The sequence below is a fragment of the Prionailurus bengalensis genome, chromosome A1 (genome assembly GCF_016509475.1).
Source record: "Prionailurus bengalensis isolate Pbe53 chromosome A1, Fcat_Pben_1.1_paternal_pri, whole genome shotgun sequence".
Classification (NCBI taxonomy): domain Eukaryota; kingdom Metazoa; phylum Chordata; class Mammalia; order Carnivora; family Felidae; genus Prionailurus; species Prionailurus bengalensis.
Window position 1 is genome coordinate 79,954,347 of NC_057343.1, and position 4,548 is coordinate 79,958,894.

At 46.8% G+C, this 4,548-nt stretch overlaps 1 long non-coding RNA gene across 1 annotated transcript; it reads left to right on the forward strand.

Annotated features, from left to right (window-relative positions):
• The first annotated feature begins 225 nt into the window (after window positions 1-225).
• On the forward strand, window positions 226-4,196 carry LOC122468516. Its single transcript, XR_006293271.1, has 2 exons — window positions 226-1,614; window positions 3,893-4,196. It is a non-coding gene; the product is annotated as an uncharacterized LOC122468516 (long non-coding RNA).
• Window positions 4,197-4,548: the final 352 nt, after the last annotated feature.

Below are 4,548 nucleotides of genomic sequence, written 5' to 3' on the forward strand. Positions count from 1 at the left end.
GTGACCTCCCAACTCCATTTCCCCACAGATTTGTGTCTTCCGCTGCCACAAAACTTTCATCTCACGAATAACAAGGAGCCAAATATAGGTGGGTTTTGCTTCGTTTTCCTTATTTTCTACTTGGGGCGACCTTATTCACGAACAACAGGAAGGCCAAAATTACTAGTACTGTTAAAGGAATATCAGAATTACTTAAAAATAATCATGAAGAGAAAATGTGTTTACTCTTTCGAGCTTTAATTTGACAGACGTGGTGGGGCTCCCACCCTACGGCAGGCACTGGGGACAAGATGACGGCGGTCAGGCACCGCCCACCGCCCTTCAAGATGGCGTCCTGTGGCACTCGCTCACCGGCTCTGACTAGGAACTGACTAGTGACGGTGGCATTCTGTTGAAAACACGGAACTGATGATCAGGAAACCTGATGTAGAATCTCTGTGTCGCTGTTTACTGGTCGTGTGGCCTTGGACCAATCGCAGTCTCTCTCGTTGGTTTCTCTCCCACAGAATGTGACCTTTGGCCCCAGTGAAATGGTTCCTTTCTACCCGGGGTTGTCTGATTGCCCAGGAGGCTCACATCCGTTGAGGAGGAAGCAGCATTTATGGCTGGTGCTCCTCTCACTTGCCAGAGGGGTAACATCCATCACAGAAATCCCCGCCCCTCCCCGCCCTGGGCATGTTTCTCCCACAATGCTCCGCGCCTTTCCACCAGGTCCTCTCTCTGCCCAAAGGCCTCACTGTGGAATCTTAACTGCTGGGAAAGAATAATTTTTCAGATGCATAAACCAGTTGGTGAAACCAGCCATATTTTAGGGGGGCTCGACTTCTCATTATGTAAAAAATTTCAAAATATTACGTCAGGCAAGGGAAATACGTATGTTCTGAGGACCAGCGCAACCCGTGGTCTCACCGCTTTACCCTGCTGGTACCAGAATTTCACAAAACCAACAAGAATCATAATTCAATTGATCTGGTTTGATGAAAGCCACCGAAAATGAGAAGTAATCTCTTGCTGTAAGATTTCGCTGTAAGACTTTAGAGGAGGTTCTATTAGCTAGCTGTATAAATACTATAAATCTACTCTGATTTCCCCGAATCTCTGCATCAAAATCTGTGTGTATGAGATCAGTAAGTCTTACAGAAAGCCATAAATGTGGAACAGTAGGAAGACCCACTTACCAAGGACACGGTTCAACCCCACACGGGTGTGTTTGGAAGGTATGTTGCCGACACGTGCCGATCAAAATATATGATGTATAATCTGTAGCCTCTGATGGTCAAAGCCTCTGTCTCCTTCTGCCCCCACAGCGATTTCTAGGCTGACCTGCCAAGAGAAAAAGCTGTTTTTCAGTTGCCCCCATGAGGACTGGGGGCTGAAACCCTCCACTTCAACATGAACTCCCCGAGATCTGTCACACGCAAATTTCCCACTGCCAACCCCGGCCTGCAGGACGGGAAACCAGGCCGATTCTGAAGCAACACTGAGTTGTGCGTTGTAAACAGTGACCTATTCATAAAGCATCTATACTACATTGTACCAGGCTAGCTTTTGTTCAGGACCAAACCCCTCTGTTTCCAGAAACAACAGCAACCACACTTGCCCTTCGGTTCCAAGGTAACGGCTTACTAATGAGATTACCTTCTTCATCCTAACAGATTTTTATGCTATGTGGAGACCGGGAATATGAGAACCCCTACTTAATTTAATGTCCTCTGAACATTAGTGATTTGAAAAAAATCATTGTTGTTTTGACGACATTGTTGACATTTGAGACAGAGGAGCAGTTCACGGTGGGGACACCCGGGGCTCAGATCCGGCAAACAGAGAATGGCCCGCCATGCTGGTGACAGGCAGCATTCTCGAATGCAAACTGCGGGCTTGGCCTGATTGCCCGCCTACTGGTTGTGTGGTCTTGGGCGAGTTTCCTAAACTCTAAATCTCCACATCACCTAGGGCATTAGATCATTGGGGGGATTTCAGGAGATGCTGCATTAAAATAATCTTGCACAGGCGTGTGCCTGGGGGGCTCAGTCGGTTGAGGGGCCAACTTCGGCTTGTGAGTTCGAGCCCCACGTCGGGCTCTGTGCTGCCAGCTCAGAGCCTGGAGCCTGCTTCGGATTCTGTGCCTCCCTCTCTCTCTGTCCCCACTCCTGCTCTGTCTCTCTCTCTCTCTCAAAAATAAATGAACATTAAAAAATAAAAAGAATCTTGCCCAGCACCTTGCACTACAGATGTAGAGTACATGGCATATGCATATATATGTGTGTGCACACATCCGTATACATACATACATACAACGTTTTTAGTTATTGCTGTTGTTATTACATTGCCAGGGCTATGGTAACAAAGCCTCACAGACAAGAGGCTTACACAGCAAAAATATGTTCACTCACATTTTGAGATGCTCAGTGTCCGAAATCAAGGTGCTGGGTTGGGTTGGTTTGTGATGAGGGCTGAGAGGGAGAATGTGTCACCGGCCTCTGTCCTTAGCGTGCAGACGGCCGTCTTCTCCCCATCTCTCCGCATCGTGTTTCCTCTGTGCAGCTTCTGCGCCCAAATTTCCCCTTTTTACAAGGACATCGGCCATACTGGATCAGAGCCCACCCTCCATTTCATTTCACCTTGATTCCCTCCACAAAGACCCTATCTCCTATGTTAGGACTTTAACATACAAATTTGGAAAGAACACAATTCAACCCATAACACTGATGCCATAAATAATAATAGCAATTGTTATTATTACCATTATTATTGTGACTATTTTTGGAGCAGAGGTCATTCACTACAAGGAAGTGCATGACATCTTTGAGGGTAACAGGTGACTTACGGGGGGAGAGGGAATGTGCAGGAGCGAATGCATGAATGCTGGGCAGGGTATAAGTATTGCTAAGGGCTGGTACCCAGCAGGGCTGGGCTGACAGAGCTCCCAGCCCCTTGCGGGGGGGGGGGGGGGGGTGCGAGGAAGGGAGTAAATTGCAGGTGTGAACAAGAGAATCCGTCAATAGTCCCCAGGCCAGCCCCATGGGAATGCGACGACAAAGCAAGGACTTCAGTCACGGAGGAATTAAGCTCAGAAGGCAAGTTACAGATACTGACTTGGGTTCCCTTCCCATCTCCCCCATATGCCAGCTTAAAACCTCTCTGAAGCTCAAGGTTGGCCAAGGCTGAATGTTCTGGAGCTGGAATAAAGACTCAGTGGGGTAATGTACCTAAAGAACCCTGCTCAGAGCCCACACATCGTATGCATAAGGAAAGCGTTAAGGTGTTCTGCTTCTTGCAGTTGTGTGGAGTCCCAGGCATGATTCTGGACCCTTGGGGACATCCCCTGGCATTCTAGGGACCTGCAGGAGATGGGCGCTTCTCCCTGAGAAGGCTGAAAAGCCACCTGACCATGTAGGACCCAACCTTGCTGTAGGCACTCCCCTCCTCAGGACCTCCTGAGGACCCGGAGGAAACCATCGGTTTTGAATCAGGTTACGTTGTCGCCATGTGCATAGCCACATGGGGGAACAGAAGCTTCATGGGGGTGGGAGACACTCTGTGGACACCTGGTCATGCTTAGAACATTGTTTGTGTCCTATGTTGTTTGATTTTAATGCAAGAGAAGCTGCTGTATTTTGAAGGCCAAACCCATTTTCCTAAGAACCTATTATTTCATACACACCTATTAGCCAGCTATGATCGAATTACCACTCAAAAAATGAGAAATCAGAATGTCTTTTTATAACATCAATGGGACACGCACACACACACACACACACACACACGCACATGCACACACAATCCAATTCAAGGTAGCCAATACCACGTGCTGATTGGAAATATGATTGTATGTGGCCCAAGAGCTACTTCTGCTCCCTACAAAATCAGCTTTTCTTTTTATTTTTTGAAGGAATTCCTGGAAATTCTTCTGGGCAAACAGCACACTCAGGGGAACAGATCACTTATACCCGGACTCTGACTGATTGTTACAAGAGATTCCCCGGCAGGACTTTGGAAAAGGAGAAAGTAAAGAAACCCAGCAAAAAAGACAGTGAAAGTCTCCTATTGACTTGATAACACAGCCTCTCTTGTTCCTGGAACCTGATTCACAGCTGATGGTGACTTATGGGAGGGGTAGAAGGAGGAAATGTTTTAAAATCGAATTCTTTAAGACACAGAAAGGAATTAAAGACAACTGAGAAACTGAACACAAATCGTGCTTTTTTCACGGCTCATTATTTTTTAATCAACAACCTAAATATTTCAAGGGCACTTGTGTGAGGCCAATGTTTTGGGGGGATGAAAAACTCACGTATTTTCCAAAGAAATGAATATATCCGGGGCTCCTGGGTAGCTCAGCCGGTTAAGTGTCCAACTTTGATTTCACAATTTGTGAGTTCGGGACCCAAGTTGGGCTTTGTGTTAACCGCGAAGAGCCTGCTTAGGATTCTCTGCCTCCCTCTCTCTGCCCCGTCCCCACTTGCAATTTCTCTCTCTCTCTCTCTCTCTCTCTCTCTCTCAAAAAAATAAATGAATAAACATCAAAAAAAAAAAAAAGGAATATAT